At 46.5% G+C, this 18,872-nt stretch overlaps 1 pseudogene; it reads left to right on the top strand.

Moving 5' to 3' along the window:
- The first annotated feature begins 981 nt into the window (after positions 1-981).
- Positions 982-2,985, top strand: LOC136335419 (large ribosomal subunit protein bL9m pseudogene; annotated as a pseudogene).
- Positions 2,986-18,872: the final 15,887 nt, after the last annotated feature.

The raw sequence follows: 18,872 nt of genomic DNA, 5'->3' as shown, positions 1-18,872 counted from the left end.
GAGCAATGCCCCAAGATGGGCAGAGCATCGCCCCCTGGTGGGTGTGCCGGGTGGATCCCGGTGGGTCGCATGCGGGAGTCTGTCTGACTGCCTCCCCCGTTTCCAACTTCAGAGAAATACAGAAAAGAAAAAAAAAACTTTTAAATAAACTAAAAACATTAAGGTAAATTTTTAAAAAATGTCAGGGCCTGACCTGTGGTGGCGCAGTAGATAAACCATCGACCTGGAATGCTGAGGTTGCCAGTGTGAAACCCCAGGCTTGCCTGGTCAAGGCACATATGGGAGTTGATGCTTCCTGCTCCTCTCCCATCCTCTCTCTGTCCTCTCTAAAATCAATAAAAAAAAATGTCAGGGTCAGAAATGCAAAGAAAGGCTGGAGAAATGTTCCAAAATAAAGGAAAATAAATAAACCTGAGAACCAAATGTTGTGTATGATCTTGGATTTGATCCTAGACTCAGGAGGAAAAAACCACAAAAAATAAAAACAAAATTGAGAACATTTTAGGACAACTGATGCAATACAGGGTGAAGCAAACATAGGTTTCCAGCTATGAGTATGCAAAACAGAGTTTACTCTTGTATTATTGATTAATTGTTGTATTACTTTCCATAAGAACAACTCTAAACCTACTCTTGTCCCACCCCGTGGATAGTAGTATTAGTGTTAACTGTACTGTGGGTATGTAAAAGTACAGTCACCACCCTCTGGGAGCTTTGGAAAATTCACACTGGAGTATTTAGGGATAAAGGGCACCAAGTCAACTTATTCTGAAATGGGTGAGAAAGAGAGAGAATAATAAAGCAAATAAGGCAAAAATGCAAACAAAAATGCAAACAAATGTATCAAAGTTTGTAGGAGTTCCTTGTATCATTCTTGTAATTTTTCTGTAAAATGGAAATTATATGAAAATAAAAAGATCCTCCCTAAAACAAAACAAAGCAAATAAACGTTCGGTTGTGGTCAGGGGCCGGGCAACAAACATGAGGCTGACCGCAGCCAGGAGGCTTGCGCTTCCTGTTGGGACCAGAGCCAGCCCGCAGCACGGCCACTCCAGAGCCTGCAGGAGGGGACAGGTAGTCACCCTGCAGGGTACGCTTAGTTGGCTGAAACATGTGTTATAAAAATTCTGTCTGTGAACAGACCACCAACTGGTGTGCCGTTCTCGACAGAGCCCGCCCCGTGTCCTTACAGCAGAGAGGCCTTATTTGCAGCAGGTTTGTGTCAGGTGATTCATAGGTGGTATGCAGCACATCAAGAAGGGTTGTTGGTAATTGTGTGAATCTTGCTGATTTCATCTCTTTTCATAAAACGAATAATTGTGTAAGCCTTCTGCTTTTGTTATAGCCCATCGAGAATGAGAAATATGTTTCCATTTCTACAAGAAGGGCTGATTTTTTTTTTTAAATCTGGTTAAAAGATTTTAAGGTTAAAAGAATTTAAGGTAAAAATCAAAGTTTCCCCAGCTGGCGAGGGTATAGTTAAAAATACCATTGCTCTAAGCAATTCTTTTCCAAAGAGAAGCACATGTTTACAAGCAAACAGAATTCAGTAATATCTCTCCTGTGGTCATCATCCGATGCTTGGCCTTTTGCCGCACCTCACTGGTGCACAGTGAACTCTTTCTGTGCTATTATTTTTGTGGCCAGAGATTCTGAAAAATCTTTGTATTGCTAATTATATGATTTTCTCCGGGTTGGCCCCAGAAACTTAATCGTCAGATTGTTGTTTGTTTTCCCAGCAAATTGAATATTCCACAAATCAAAGACCAATTAATGAAAAGTAAAACAGGCTTCTTCACACAACCTCTAGTAACTGCCTTTTTGTCAAAGTAAGAGGAAATAATTCAGCAGGGTCCTTACAGAAGTTGTCCCACTGGGTAATTTCTTCCTAACACCTCACTTTCACCTCCTAGGCTGGGCCCACGCAGGGGCAAGACTGAGTGCACTGTTATGCAGTGGAACAACCTAGAATTCATCTTGCCTTTTCCTCTGCCCGCCTGTGGGGAGCGTTTTTAACTCCCATCCTGGCTCCAGCAGGGCAGTGCCCCACCCTGGGCAGCATCTGGACAACAGGGAGGGGCGCTGCCCCAGGAAGGCCTGGAAAACACCACTCATGAAAGCTCGGCTTAGTCATCGGGGTGTGGAGGCTGTTGAGTCACATTCTTGCAACACGACAAGCAAACAGAGAACAGGGAGAGAGTCTGTAAAACTTTTTCAAGGCTTGGCTCACCCTCGCTCTCCGGCCACCAGGGCACTGTCCTCGTGGAGCGCTGGTGGAGGGTGCCACTGGCTGTCAGGGCCGGAAGCGGTGCCTGCACTGGTGACAGGGTGTCCACAAGCTGGAGAGGACAGGAAACGCGGGTCCAAAGACAAGCGGAGCTTATCCTCACGCAGCCGGGGGAGAAGCTCGGAGTCCGGGTGACCTGGTTTCAGGGAAGAAATCCGTGGGCCCCAAGCAGCTGCTTCCTCCAGGGCTGGCTGTGTATGCATCCCCAGAAGACAGGACATTGTTTGAAGAGGAGAAATTGCTAAGACAAGAGGAAAATTAGAAAAGATCCAGACCAAGGCAGGTGAGGTGACAGTGACATTTTTGAGAGGTTGGCACCTGGAGGTAGGAATGAAGAACAGTGTCAAATGGGAGCTAAACTCTAAAACAGTTGCCCGCCGCTTTCTCAACCATCTTGGTGTTATGGTAGTCCATAGGTACTGGAGTTACCAGAAGAGCCCATCACACAGTGGGGTGGTTATTGGTGTGGGGTGACAGTAAATATGAGGTGACCTTGACATTCTCATGGCCTGTGCTGAATTTTGAGGGCCCAAGACCAAAAGAGGTAAGTACTGGTTAGCCCAGCGAGCTGCCAAGAGAATGGATGCCATGAGCTCCCAGGCGGCCTGAACCCACTGTGCCTCAGAAGCTGAGGGCACAATCTGAGGCACAGTAGGCACATGAGCCAGCCAGGACCCACTATGGCATTTTAGAGAGCATACGAGGACCTTGGACTAACCTGCATCTACATGTTGAATTCTCCATATTTGCCACCTCCATTTTTGACTGTTATTACATCGGGCCTTGTTGGGGCAGTCCTGTCAGGAAGTACCAAGCTGGAGATCTCTCAAGCTGAATACTAATACTGTAGACCAACACAGCCAAGATTCTACTTCCTCTTCCTTCATTGGAGTTCATCAGAACAAATGGAAGATCTAGCCAATGTCTTTAGTACTTGGCTCCTCCTCCTCCTACAAACTGAAGGGTTATGTCTCAAGAGGAAATAAAGAGGTTGTGTTCTTAAAAACAAACAAACAAACAAAAATGAAATACAAAATGCCTTTTTCATGGCCAGTTCACAAAGGCATTCACCAGCTCTGCAAGGGTGAGATAAACGGTGAGCAGAGCTACAGCTCCGAACTCAGGCCAGTCTGGACTAAACGAGTTCAGGCTAGCCCATGGCCGACCCAGGAGGGCAAAGCAAGAGACCTCTTGATTTCGGACTTCCTGGGGTCTGAAGGCTTCAGCAGAGAAAGGGCATGAAATCCTAGGCATGGAAAATGCTTAAGATTGGGAAATCACCTCTCACGGGGCATCTTAGCAAGTCTCTTACCAGCCTCTGGTCTCCAGGTTTAACTATTCTTGGTCTTGAACTCCTAGCTGGACAGAATTTGCCCAGAAAGAATATAGCCCTTCATACCCCAAGGACCTAGGCAGAGAGGAGTGCTTTGAAACAGATCTGTTTCCAGGGCATAATTGGTCCAGACCTCTGAAACTGGAAGATGAAAAGCCAGTTTATTAGGGATCAATAGCATCTGAGAGACAGGCTTGCTGGAGCCTGAAGATTTACTAGACAAGTAGAAGCAGGCCTGACTTGTTTTCCTTGTAGCTCAACACCATTTCTTTTAGGCAGTGATCAAAAGTGGGACAACTGGCCTGACCAGGCGGTGGCGCAGTGGATAGAGCATCCGACAGGGATGCAGAGGACCCAGGTTCAAGACCCCGAGGTCGCCAGCTTGAGCTCATCTGGTTTGAGCAAAAGCCCATCAGCTTGAACCCAAGGTCTCTGGCTCCAGCAAGGGGTTACTCAGTCTGCTGAAGGTCTGCAGTCAAGGCACATATGAGAAAGCAATCAATGAACAACTAAGGTGTTGCAATGCGCAATGAAAAACTAATGATTGATGCTTCTCATCTCTCCGTTCCTGTCTGTCTGTGCCTAACCCTCTCTCTGACTCACTCTCTGTCTCTGTAAAAAATAAATAAATAAATAAATAAATAAATAAATAAATAAAGTGGGACAGCTGGCCCTGAGACCAAACTGAACGTTCATCTCATGCGGAAAGGCTTGTGATAGAGCTAAGGACGGGAACCTCCTAAAGCAAGGAGCGCCCAGACTAACACATTGGTGTAATGGCCACACCTGCCTCCAGTGTGGACACCACTTCCCCCGAGGGACATCCTGAGCCTGGCTTTTAATAAACTAGGAAATGCTTATTTTTTTTTATTCTCTTGACCAAAAAGTATGGGAAGATGCTTTCTGCCTTCTTGATGTAAGTTATTTTTCTCCCGCTTCCTAAACTGGGCTGAGGAGAGACAGAAGAGAGAAGGGAGAAACAAACCCAGGAGGACAGGAGAAGTTCCTCCCGTCCTTTGACAAGGTTGTGGAGTCAGGGCCTGGAACGGTTGATCCGTTCCTCTCACATTCTGATCATTTTCTCTCTCAAGGCTGACCAGCACCTTCACTCATGTTGAATGTTGCCACCCAGTGCCTGTGGACTGTCTTGCAAATGTGTCATTAGTAGCAAGGAAGGCCAGGTGTGGTTAAGGATGAAACAAGTCAGAAGGCAGGGGTTACTGTGGGTAGCAGATCCTCTCTAGAGCCCATACATTTTACTGCACTATGGGATGCAGAACAGATGAGAACTAACAGTTACAAATGTGCTGGGCACTTTAGTTATGTTCTCACTTAATCCCTCAACAAGTCCAAGGCAGATTATACTACTCATTTTATAGATGATCAAACTGTGGCTGTGTGTTTGATAAGGTACCAGCTATAGGAACTTAGTTAGTCAAGAGCTAGAATTTGAAGCCACATTGGTACATTCAGAAGCCTATGTGCTCTCCACAGGATCATGCATGCTGTGCTGTGATCATCTCTGGTCACTCAGCACTTCTTTTTTTTTTTTTTTTTTTTTTTTTTACATTTTTCTGAAGCTGGAAACAGGGAGAGACAGTCAGACAGACTCCCGCATGCGCCCGACCGGGATCCACCCGGCACGCCCACCAGGGGCGACGCTCTGCCCACCAGGGGGTGATGCTCTGCCCATCCTGGGCATCGCCATGTCGCGACCAGAGCCACTCTAGCGCCTGAGGCAGAGGCCACAGAGCCATCCCCAGCGCCCGGGCCATCCTTGCTCCAATGGAGCCTTGGCTGCGGGAGAGGAAGAGAGAGACAGAGAGGAAGGCGCGGCGGAGGGGTGGAGAAGCAAATGGGCGCTTCTCCTGTGTGCCCTGGCCGGGAATCAAACCCGGGTCCTCCGCACGCTAGGCCGACGCTCTACCGCTGAGCCAACCGGCCAGGGCAATCGGCACTTCTTAAACTTTCCATTTTTCGAAGATTGCCAAGAGTGTTTGTGAGGTTATTAGTGAATTTCATCTCTTAAACATATTTGCATTGAATTTTATATTTTAAATATACTTGGATTTTATTTATTTTTTATTTTTATTTATTTATTTATTTATTTTTATTTTTTTTTTGTATTTTTCTGAAGCTGGAAACGGGGAGAGACAGTCAGACAGACTCCCGCATGCGCCCGACCGGGATCTACCTGGCACGCCCACCAGGGGCGACGCTCTGTCCACCAGGGGGCGATGCTCTGCCCTTCCGGGCGTCGCTCTGCCGCGACCAGAGCCACTCTAGCGCCTGGGGCAGAGGCCAAGGAGCCATCCCCAGCACCCGGGCCATCTTTGCTCAAGTGGAGCCTTGGCTGCGGGAGGGGAAGAGAGAGGCAGAGAGGAAGGGGGGGTGGAGAAGCAAATGGGCACTTCTCCTATGTGCCCTGGCCAGGAATCGAACCCGGGACCCCCGCATGCCAGACCGACACTCTACCGCTGAGCCAACCGGCCAGGGCCACTTGGATTTTATTTTTTATTTTTTTCCTTTTTGTATTTTTCTGAAGCTGGAATGGTGAGGCAGTCAGACAGACTCCCGCATGCGCCCGACCGGGATCCACCCGGCATGCCCACCAGGGGCCGATGCTCTGCCCATCCGGGGCATCGCTCTGCTGCAACCAGAGCCATTCTAGCGCCTGAGGCAGAGGCCACATAGCCATCCTCAGCGCCTGGGCCAACTTTGCTCCAATGGAGCCTTGGCTGCGGGAGGGGAAGAGAGAGAGAGGAAGGAGAGGGGGAGGGGTGGAGAAGCAGATGGGCGCTTCTCCTGTGAGCCCTGGCTGGGAATCGAACCCGGTACTCCCGCACGCCAGGCTCACCCTCTACCACTGAGTCAACCGGCCAGGGCCTTGGATTTTATTTTTAAAATATATTTAAAACTCTTTTTCAAAACTATAATTAAAAACAGAAACATGCAGTTGTTAGCTACCAAATTAAAACACAATGGAAACCAATGGCACCTACACTTGTGCTGACAGATTTTTGAGCCAATCTTGAGATAAATTTCTTGAGCCCTCCCTCCTTTCCCTCTCTCTTTCTCATAAAAAAACTTTTTTTTTTAAATGAGAGGAGAGATAGAGAGACAGACTCCTGCATGCGCCCCGACTAGGATCCATCTGGCAACCCTGTCTGGGGCCAATGCTCAAATAACTGAGCTGTCCTCAGTGCCTGGGGCCGACACTCCAACCAGTTGAGCCACTGACTGCAAGAGAGGAACAGATAGAGAAGGGGGAGAGGAGAGGAAGGGGAAGAGGAGCAGATGGTTGCTTCTCATGTGTGCCGTGACCGAGGATCAAAACCAGAAGGATCCTCTACCCACTGAGCAAACCAACCAGGGCCAGAACTTTTTTTTTTTTCACTATTGATTTTAGCCAGAGAGGAAGGGAGACAGAGAGGGACAGGAACATCGATCTGCTCCTGTAGGTGCCCTGACCAGGAATCCAACTGGCAGCCTCTGCGCTTCAGGCAGATGCTCTAACCAATGAAGCTATCCAGCCATGACATCCTAACAGGACTTTTGTTTTTTAAAAGGGAGAGAGAGAGAAACATTCATTTGTTGTTCCACTTATTTATGCATTCACTGGTTGATTTTTTTAATAATCTGTTTTTTATTGATTTTAGAGAGAGAAAAGGTGACAGAGAGAGAGGGAGAGAGGGACAGAGAAAGAGAGAAACATCAATTTGTTGTTCCATTATTTATGCATTCATTGGTTGATTCTTATATGTACCCTGACCGGGGATCGAACCCGTAACCTTGGCATATCAGGATGACATTCTAACCAACTGAGCTACCTAACCACAGTTCCTAACAAAACTTTAAAGTATACATTTACTTCTGGTGAAATGCACAGTTCTTAAGTGTACAGACCATGAATATTCACACATACATTATACTACACTCCAATAACTACCATCGAGCTATAGACAATGTCCAGCACTCCAGAAAGTTCCCTTGTGGCCCTTTCAAGTCACTATTACCCCTGCCCCCAGCACTAATCTGACTCTAGACCCACAGACTAGTTAATCAGAAGCCACTGATTAGGAAAATTGTGGGTCTGCACAGAGGTGGATTAAGGTCAATTGAGGCCCCGGGCGTAGAAGAAAATATTGGGCCCCTTAAAAAAAAGAGAGAGAGACAGGAAAAATAAAAATAATGTTAACCATATTTTTAAATAAATAAAAACTATTATGTACTATTAATGTTAAAATTGCACATATGAAACTAAACTTGGTGTCATAAGAAAAAAATATAAAGTTGGGGATTTGCGGGGCCCTTCAGGAACTGGGGCCCAGGGTCTGCCCACTGTTAAATCCGCATCTGGGTCTGCGCTGGCCTTTTATGTCTCTTCCAAGAATGCAGCGCTCAGTAAACTGCCACACAGGCTTAGAAGATACATCTGGGCTCGGCGAGCTTTCACAAACCCATGTGTAAACTGACACATGGCTCTACTGCTTATAAAAAGTATTGCGTACCAGTATTTCATGTTTGTCCCCCCCCCTTTTTTTTTTTGAAAGAAGAGAGGCAGACAGACAGGAAAGGAAAGAGATGAGAAGCATCAACTCATAGTTGCAGCATCTTAGTTGTTCATTCATTGCTTCTCATATGTGCCTTGACTGGGGGACTCCAGTTGAGCCAGTGTCTCCTTGCTCAAGCCAGCAACCTTGGGCTTTAAAAAGCTAGTGACCTCTGGGCTCAAGCCAGTAGTGATAGGGCTGTGATCCCACGCTCAAGCCAAAGACCCCACACTCAAAGAGCCCACACTCAAGCTGGCGTCCTTGGTGTTTCAAACCTGGGCCCTCAACTTTTCAGGCCAATAGTCTATCCACTGCGCCATCACCTAGTCAGGTTTATGTCTGACTTTTATATCTAGGACAAGAACCTTGCCTGACCAGGCGGTGGTGCAGTGGATAGAGCATCGGACTGGGATGCAGGAGACCCAGGTTTGAGACCCCGAGGTCACCAGCTTGAGCCGGGCTCATCTGGTTTGAGCAAAGCTCACCAGCTTGGACCCTAGGTTGTTGGCTTGAGCAAGGGGTTACTCAGTCTGCTGAAGGCCCGCGATCAAGGCACATATGAGAGAGCAATCAATGAACAACTAAGGTGTCGCAATGAAAAACTGATGATTGATGCTTCTCATCTCTTTTCATTCCTGTCTGTCTGTCCCTGTCTATCCCTCTCTCTGTCTCTGTCTCTGTAAAAAAAAAAAAGAAAAGAAAAAGAACCTCAATAGTCTTAATGATAATTTGATTTGGAAATTTAAAGATGTTCTGTGTTCTGGTGTCAGGTAAATACTAGACTTATCAGGGTGATCACTTTGTAAGTTATATAGCATCTAACCCCTATGTTGTACACCTAAAACTAATATAATAAAGATAGAATTTTTAAAAATTCAACAGCTGTGAAAAATGCAATAAAATCTAGTATGCTTTTAAAAAATGTAAAGACAAGTTTTTAAAAAAATATTTGCGCCTAACCTGTGGTGGTGCAGTGGATAATGCATTGACCTGGAATGCTGAGGTTACCGGTTCAAAACCCCGGACTTGCCTGGTCAAGGCACATATGAGAAGCAACTACAGTACTGTACTACGAGTTGATGCTTCCCACTCCTTTCCCCTTTCTTTTTCTCTCCTCTCTCTAGAATCAATAAGTAAAATCTTTAAAAAATATTTGTTTACTCTTTGCAACTAAAGTAATAGAAGTAAATTAAATGCTGAGCTTGAGCCTGACCAGGCAGTGGTGCAATAGATAGAGCTTCGAACTGGGATGCAGAGGACCCAGGTTTGAAACTCCGAGGTCGCCGGCTTGAGTGTGGGCTCATCTGGTTTGAGTAAAGCTCACCAGCTTGAGCCCAAGGTTGCTGGCTTGAGGAAGGGGTCAGTTGGTCTGCTGTAGCCTCCCAGTCAAGGCACATGTGAGAAAGCAATCAGTGAACAACTAAGGTGCCACAATGAAGAATTGATGCTTCTCATCTCTCTCCTTTCCTGTCTGTCTGTCTCTCTGTCCCTCTCTCTGTCTCTGTCACACAAAAAAAAATTTTTAAAAAGTTGAGCTTGATATAAGGTTGCAATGGTTAGACTCATATTGATTATTTAAAATGCTGATATTCACCAAAATAGTAATTTTTTCTCATAAATTAACTTTATAATAAGTATATGCTAAATAAAATTTAACTTAAAATGTATACAAGTAAGTTATTTTTAAAAATATTTTAAAATTAGGGTTGATATAAGATTTGTCTGAAAAAGTTATACTACTAAACAAGTTTGCAACCCACATCCTAGGACATAATTTGTCTGGGCATGGAAGCTTCAAGTAGCTGTTTTTTTCTTTTTTTGACGTACAGTTTATCTCAGACTAACTCTTCTGGACTGCCCGTGGTCTTCCTGTTCTCTTCCTATTGGGTGTGAAGCACTTCCTCTATTTGGGGGAAAAATGGAAGCGAAGTAGTTAATACTCTGCCACCTTCCCCAGGAGAGCCCTTCCTTGTAAGTCTGGGTTGTGAGTGTGTGTGTGTGTGTGTGTGTGTGTTATTAACAGCATTGGGGGTTGTCATTCTTGTTCCTAAATGCAGGTGAAAAGCATTTTACTATTCTTTTAAAAAGAGAGAGAGAGAGAGAGAGACCATTTTCAAAGGTCATTTCCTGAAATAAATCGGGGAGGAAGGATGGGCCTGGGGGTGGTGAGTCATCAGAAGGCAGTGTGGGAGGATGTGGGACTCCTGCACGTAGTCTGGGGAAGCCCTGCTTAATCCCCAGATGACCAGGTCGGGGAGCTGAGCTGGACATCGGGATCTTCCGACATGAGGACCGGAGGGGCAGACATGTAGGATGGTGGTCAGGGAAGGTTGTTGGAAGACAGGTCCTGAAATGTCAGCTGGGGCCCCTCAGCTGCTGAGGTTCAGAAAGTTGCTTGAACTGTGTGAAGTTGGACTTAGGCTAGAACCAACCTAACACTTGGTTAGGTATCACACAGCACCGGCACACTGAACAGGGCCCTGAACTGGACCACGGAAACAGACAGGACTTCAAAAGTGGGAAGTGGGAGAAGAGAGTGGGAGCAGAAGGGACAACTCAGGGCAAAACCTGAGGCCCTGAGAGAAATCACAGGGCTACCGACCTGGATTCGACTTAAGCAATTGCTGAGTAGAAAGGCCAAGAAGCAGCCAAAAAGGTCTAACCAGAGTGAAGACTGAGGAGGAGGTTGTGAAGGAGGCTGCACAACCCACAGTCAGGCAAGGAAGGGAACCCAGTTTCACCCCCATTGGCTAAAGCTGGAGCGCATGACTGTTGCATCCAGCCCTGTAGACAGTGGGTATGTGGGAAGATGATTTTCTAGATAAAACCTAGACCAAGTCCCACTAGAGCTTCTAAGAAGGGATTAAGGAAGTGAGATCACAAGATGCCTGGGTCCACATGTGACATCACCAGTGACTTATTCTAAGCTTTGTTGTGGTTAACTGCGTCCCCACACTTGCTACCTTTGTTACCTTCTGTTTCTTTGTAGTTATCAGTTCACAGCAGTGTTTGTGGTCATCAAGATATCAGACTGGCCTGACCAGGTGGTGGCTCAGTGGATAGAGCGTCGGACTGGGATGCGGAAGGACCCAGGTTCGAGACCCCGAGGTCGCCAGCTTGAGCGTGGGCTCATCTGGCTTGAGCAAAGAGCTCACCAGCTTGGACCCAAGGTCACTGGCTCCAGCAGGGGGTTACTCAATCTGCTGAAGGCCCACGGTCAAGGCACATGTGAGAAAGCAATCAATGAACAACTAAGAAGTCGCAACGCGCAATGAGAAACTGATGATTGATGCTTCTCATCTCTCTTCGTTCCTGTCTGTCTGTCCCTGTCTATCTCTGCCTCTGTAAAAAAAAAAAAAAAAAAAGATATCAGACTGCGTCTGACCAGGTGATGGCACAGTGGATAGACATCAGACTGGGACGTGGAGGACCCAGGTTCAAGACCCTGAGGTTGCCAGCCTGAGCATGGGCTCATCTGGTTTGAGCAAAGCTCACCAGCTTGGACCCAAGGTCGCTGGCTCGAGCAAGGGGTTACTCGCTCTGCGGTAGCCCCACGGTCAAGGCACATATGAGAAAGCAATCAATGAAAAACTAAGGTGCCGCAACGAAAAACTGATGATTGATGCTTCTCATCTCTCTCCGTTCCTGTCTGTCTGTCCCTATCTATCCCTCTCTCTGACTCTGTAAAAGAAAAAAAAAGAAAAAGATATCAGACTGCCATGCCAGACCCATGGTGGTGCAGTGGATAGATAGATAATTGACCTGGAACGCTGTGGTTCCTGGTTCAAAACCTTGAGGTCGCTGGCTTGAGCATGGGGTCGCTGCCTTTGCTTGAGCCCCATGGTCAAGTCACATATGAGGAGCAATCAATGAACAACTAAAGTGAAGCAATTATGAGTTGGTGCTTCTCTCTCCTCTCTTTCTCTCTCTCTCTCTTTCAATCTCTCAAAATCAATTAGGAAGGAAGGAAGGAAGGAAAAAAGGGAGGGAGGGAGGGAGGTTGGAAGGAAGAAAAGGAAGAAAAGAAAAGAAAAAAAGAAATTAAACTGCTTGGTTTCATGTTCCAACTTTTCCACTTACTGTATAAACTTGGCCAACTTGTTAAATGTCCCGAGTTTCTAATTTTTTTCTCTGTGAAGTTGGAATAATAATAGGACTAACTTATGGAGTAAATATGATTAAATAAGATCATGCCTATAGCTCTGGCCAGATGGCTTGGTTGATTAGAGCATCATCCTGATACACAAAGGTTGTGGGTTCAATCCCTGGTCAGGTCACATACAGGAAGAAATCAGTGTTTCTCTCTCTCTCTCTCTCTCTCTCTCTCTCTCTCATGATAATGCATGTAAAGCCCTTGGCACAGCATTTGCTGTAGTGATGGTGAGGGTAGAAATAATTGTAGCAGTAGAACTAATGATGACAAACCAAACGGTGGTCATGTACTTGTTTCAGAGGAGGCAGAGTAGAAGAGAAGTTGGAAAATGGTGCCCTATTGGCGTGGGGCCCAGAGGAGTCTGAGAGGAAGAGCTTCCTACTGTGGTTAATCGCTCGGTACTTCATCATTTCAGGTTGGTCTCCACAAGCCTGCCCACAGCTCTGGACATCCTCCCTCCTTCTGTATCAAAACCATCTCAGTAGATTCTTTTTTCCTGCTGGGAACCTGGCTGACCCAGTACCTGATGGTATTGTGTGTCTTTCCATCAGTCTTTTGTGCTAGTCCTCAAACGACCCCTTCTCCCAACTTCCCTCCTTGGCTGTGGGTACCCGCATTCTCCAAACACCTGAGTGTGACTTTTAGTCATCTCTGAGTGGTTCTTTCCTCTCCCTGAGCCCCTACAATCCACACATCCTCTCATCCTGAGACCTTTACCCCATGGAATCCCTCCTCCCCCTCCTTTCCCTTCCCACAGAGTCTCCTTATCATTCAGATCCTTTTTACGTCCACTTGGGCTATAACAAGAGCATCCTAGACACCCAGCCTCCCAGTTCCTCTTCTGCATTTCTAACTCAGCCTACGGTTTGCCACCAGATTAATTTCCCTAAAGCTGGGACTTTCAAACTTTTTTGGTTATGACTCTCAATAAGAAATATATTTTACTACCCAACCCAGTACATACATAAAAAACTCACAAAGCAATGCTGCGCCTTGATATTGTTTTTATTTATGACCCATGAAATTGACTTTGTAACCCGCTAATGGATCGTAGCCCACAATTTGAAAACACTGTCCAATGTGGTTCTATAATTAAGTCTCTATCTTAGTGAAAGCTTTCAATAGTCCCCATCATTGACTGAATTAACTGCAAGTTATTTAACCAAGCATTAAAGGCTTCTATGGGATGAGCCCACTTTGTCTGTCTAACCATTTTGCTCCCTACCTCCATTCATGTCATTTAATTTCTCTGGGCCTTAGTGGTCTAATATATTAAATGGGAAAAATATTTCCCCAGCCTGAGAGCCGGAGGTATAACTGATGAATCATTTAGTTCCTTCAATAGGAGCTATTATTCTGGGATTATAAGTGCTCAATCTTCAATAACCAGACATTTCTCTGGTTTCCATACACCCCCATATATGTCTTTGTTCATGTTGCTCCCTTTAGTCATCTTCCTCTTTCTCCTTCTCGCTTCCTACATTGAAATCGCATTAAAAGCAGCAAGAGCAAAGGGCACAGGAAGAAAAGGTCAGGACATACGCAAAGAATACAATAGTCCATTAACTGTGGAGCCCTAGGGTGGTGTGTTACACGTAGGTGGGAAGAAAGATGAAACCAGAGAGGTGGGCTAAGCTGGTTCATGTCAAACTGAGACCCTCAAACTGAGATTTCTTCTTAATTTAGAGATCATCAGAGTCATTAATAGTTTCTGAGTAGGTGTGACATGATCAAAGGTGAGGTTTAAGATGGCTGATTTGCCTGGAGCTGGGGCCAGCAGAGGTTACTTCAATTGTAATATTGACATAGCCTGTATGCAGTTGGTATTGGGACCGGCCAGACCAGGGGTGGATCTTAGAAATCCAGGCAGGCAACATCTAGGAGGTTCAGCTTTGGCCACAGATAAGCATACTGGAGAGCAGAAGGAACATAGTGTCCAGATACAAGGGACAGACTTTGAGCAGAGGGCCAGGAAGGTGCCTGGCTTCTGCCAACTCTACAACGCAGCACAGGGAGACAGCCAGGAACTAGGGTTCTGGAGCAGAAGACATCCCTGGGAGGGCTGCTCAGAGCAAAGCTTCTGCTGGAAAAGAAAAAAGAACCAGCCCTTACTCAGGTCCTGTATGGCAGTGGTCCCCAACCTTCGGGCTGTGGACCGGTACCGGTCCGTGGGCCATTTGGTACCGGTCCGCAGAGAAAGAATAAATAACTTACATTATTTCCGTTTTATTTATATTTAAGTCTGAATGATGTTTTATTTTTTTAAAATGACCAGATTCCCTCTGTTACATCTGTCTAAGACTCAGTCTTGACACTTGTCTCAGTCACGTGATACATTTATCCGTCCCACTCTAAAGGCTGGTCCATGAAAATATTTTCTGACATTAAACCAGTCCGTGGCCCAAAAAAGGTTGGGGACCACTGCTGTATGGGACAGTTTTTTTTACCAAGCTCTTTCGCACGTTTGTCTGTTGGACTCCACAGCCTGAAGTCCGAAAGGCATCAGACTGCCGCCAAAGGCACTGAGGACTAGAAGCAAATTCTGTCTTCTCCTGGGACCCAAATGAGTGAAGTGCTCATACAGAGTAAGCCTAGATAAACTAAATAAATGTTTGTTGGATTGAATTGAAAGGGGATGGTGATCTCTATCACCCTACGGTTATCACTGCCTGTTTGTCCGTCTTCATTGGTGATACTTGGTGTCCTGAGCCTTACACTGTTTACCTGAAAAAGCCTGAATCCTAAAGATCAATGGTGGATTATATTGATACTCTGAATTCATTAACCTGAATGTATTTCTAGATGAAAGGCTGGAGGTGATGCTGTGTGAGCTGCCAAGGGAGAAACGAGAGTTCCTGTCGTAATGAGATTTGTATCACTACCCCTGTGCAAGGAGAGAACCCAGCAGTATTCTTATGTCTCTTGTCATGTGCTGTCTTCCAGATAGACCATAAACATCTTGGTCTCCCCGTACTCAAGGCGCTGGGCAGGTGGGTGGAGCCACTCAGGGAGTAGCCAGTGTGGGGAGGAGGCTGAGACTTGTGTTGGGGCTGCTGGAGTCTGCAGGGGTCCCACCAGAGTGCTGGCAGCCCCGCCACAGGTGGAGAAGCTGGCTGTCATCCCTTTGGAGCAGCACAGTCCTGGGGGTGAACAGAGGGCATCTGGCTGCCAGGAAAAGGGCACCAAACTGTTTCTCCTGGGCCACTCTCTATAAGCATGCATTTGTCAGAATCCATGGCTGCTAGTTACTCAGTAAACACTTACAAAAACCCTTCAGCCAGCAGGAAAACAGAAGGAAGGCAAGTCAACCCCACTTTGAAGCTCCTAGTACATGTTTTTCCTTTTTTTTTTTTTTTTTTTTTTTTTTTTTTACAGAGACAGAGAGAGGGATAGATAGGAACAGACAGACAGGAACGCAGAGAGATGAGAAGCATCAATCATCAGTTTTTTGTTGCAACACCTTAGTTGTTCATTGATTGCTTTCTCATATGTGCCTTTACCGTGGGCCTTCAGCAGACCGAGTAACCACTTGCTCGAGTCGCTCGAGCCAGCAACCTTGAGTCCAAGCTGGTGAGTTTTGCTCAAACCAGATGAGCCCACGCTCAAGCTGGCGACCTCGGGGCCTCGAATCTGGGTCCTCTGCATCCCAGTCCGATGCTCCATCCACTGCGCCACCGCCTGGTCAGGCTGTTTTTAAACGTACAAATGGCTAAACAAGATTTAAAAATCATAGTATATTTTAATGTTTGTGGTTTTTAAATTAATTAATTTAGAGAGAGAGAGAGAGGGAGGGAGAAAGAGGGACAAACAGGAAGAGAGAGAGAGATGAGAAGCATCAACTCATAATTGTGGCACCTTAGTTGTGTGATAAGGTGCCAAGGAATTGAAAAAATTGTTAACATTAGTATTTTAAAAGGAAGAGTCAGGCCCCTTACCCCTCCTTTCTGAAGAAAAAAACCCCCAATAGAAAGAGATTAAAGGGGCAAAAGTTAGTAATTAATCATAATTTACTTTAGTTCTCTAGAAAGATTTGATGGCACTTGCTAGACAGCAAAAAAGGTAAAACTTATCTGAAAACTTCCTCTTCTTCTCTTTCTTTTTTTTTTAAATTTTATTTATTTATTTTTTACAGAGACAGAGAGTGAGTCAGAGAGAGGGATAGACAGGGACAGACAGACAGGAACAGAGAAAGATGAGAAGCATCAATCATTAGTTTTTCATTGCACGTTGCAACACCTTAGTTGTTCATTGATTGCTCTCTCATATGTGCCTTGACCGTGGGCCTTCAGGAGACTGAGTAACCCCTTGCTGGAGCCAGCGACCTTGGGTTCAAGCTAGGGGGCTTTTTGCTCAAACCAGATGAGCCTGAGCTCAAGCTGGAGACCTTGGGGTCTTGAACCTGGGTTCTCTGCATTCCAGTCTGATGCTCTATCCACTGTGCCACCGCCTGGTCAGGCTTCTTCTCTTTCTTTAAGAGCCTTTAGGAGACAATGTTTACATATCTTAGAAATTCCTACACTGATTCTAACTCTTCCTCCCCTCCTAGAGTTCTGAGAGTGATTTATACCTCTAGACAAAGGGATCACGAGCCCACTCCCCTTGCTTGAAAAACCTGCATTCTGTAACATTTTATATGATTTCTAATAATCATCCCTTTTGAAATTCTTTATATGTGTAAGACTTGTGAACTAAGCAAGCGGGGACTAGCTTATTCGGTTTCCTAATAGGCCCCAACACTTTTTAGCAAAGGTAGTTTCATTTAACTTCTTTCCTTATCCTATGCTAAACATTTTGTAGCAACAGGGATGGGTGGTAGATCCTAGAAGATTTGGGAATGTCTTTACCGGGTATGTAAAACATTTATCACTACTGTGTTATCTTGTGGTCTTGATGTGTGGGAATGCTTTTTTCCTTTTTTTTTTTTTTTTTTTTTGTATTTTTCTGAAGTTGGAAATGGGGAGGCAGTCAGACAGACTCCCGCATGCGCCCCACCAGGATCCACCCGGCACGCTCACCAGGGGGCGATGCTCTGACCATCTGGGGCGTCGCTTTATTGCAACCAGAGCCACTCTAGTGCCTGAGGCAGAGGCCACAGAGCCATCCTCAGCGCCTGGGCCAACTTTGCTCCAATGGAGCCTTGGCTGCGGGAGGAGAAGAGAGACAGAGAGGAAGGAGTGGGGAAGGGGTGGAGAAGCAGATGGGTGCTTCTCCTGTGTGCCCTGGCAGGGAATCGAACCCAGGACTCCTGCACGCCAGGCCGACGCTCTACCACTGAGCCAACTGGCCAGGGCCGCTTTTTTCCTTTTAATAGATCCTATAGATAAATGTTGAGGATGACGTCAGAGTAATGGCGGAGTAGGAAGCGATACCGATAAATCTCCCCCAAAACTCAACAAGATCTTCAACCAGAAACAGAAAAACCTATACTTGGAGCTTCCAGATTCTTCGCAATACACCCAAAGGTATGATTGAGTGAAAAATTGGCTAAATATATAACCAAACCCCGAAGGAAATAGGGAGTAAGAAATGCTCCGCCTTCCTCACTAACCTAAACAGGGCGGCTTTTTCTGGTAACTGTGAATATAGAAACTGAGGCGGGCAAAGGGGGTGAATAGATCCAGGCCGCCGCAGCAAAAACGGCCGAACCAGGCTGTGGCTCAGAGATCCAAGCCGAGGAAAATCTGATCCTGTGGCAACCCGGGCAATACAAGCTAACACTCGCACCAAACCCAAACAAAGAAAGACAAGCGGAGCGGCCATTTTACCCGGTCTCCTGGTCGGTGCGCAGTTAGTGGAAGAGAGATTTCTTCCTAAGCCGCGGAAGTGGGTGCCTGTGTTGCCCCACGGAGAGGCAGGGTCAGAGGCCTTTCTGTGGGCTGAGGGCAGAGTCTCTGGGCAGCCCCAGCGCCCTGGGAAAGCCACGCACGGGAGGGAGTGAGAACTAATCCCAACGGTGGAGATTTTCCGTGCTGGAGGGTGTTTCACTCAGAGCGAAACGCGGCCGGCCTCATATCCTGGTTTGCGCGCGCAGATAAGGAGTGAGCGATTCCTCCGAGTGCCTCGGCAGTGCGTGCCCGTGTTATCGCACAGAGGGGCAGAGTCAGGGGCCTTTGTGTGGGCCAAAGCGGAATCTCGGGCCGCCCCAGCGCCTTGCAAAAGCCGCACACGGGGACGGAGCGAGACTCAATTCCAACGCTGCAACTTTTCCCTGCGGTTGGGGGTTTCACTCAGAGCGTGAGACTGCTGGCCGGATATCCTGGTTGCAGACAGTGAGTGAGAGTTTCCTCCAAGCGCCCCGGAAGTGGGCGCCCGCTTGTGTTACCGGATAGAGTGGCAGAGCCAGAGGTCTTCGAGTGGGCGGAAAGCTCGCCTGATTATGCTAGCAGCTCTGACTGACTGAGCCTTACCCAGAGCCCTGTGCTGAGTGGAAATAGAGTGGGGAGTTGCCAGCAATTTGAGCCTCTTACTATCCAGGCAGAGGCAGCAGCAACCCCATACCTGGACTATCAGGCTACTAATTGAGGAAGGAAAGACTAGGAGAAAGGC

Source organism: Saccopteryx bilineata, chromosome 4, assembly GCF_036850765.1.
Source record: "Saccopteryx bilineata isolate mSacBil1 chromosome 4, mSacBil1_pri_phased_curated, whole genome shotgun sequence".
Taxonomy (NCBI): domain Eukaryota; kingdom Metazoa; phylum Chordata; class Mammalia; order Chiroptera; family Emballonuridae; genus Saccopteryx; species Saccopteryx bilineata.
Note: the sequence above shows the minus strand (reverse complement) of the source record. Positions and strands in the feature narration are given on the sequence as shown.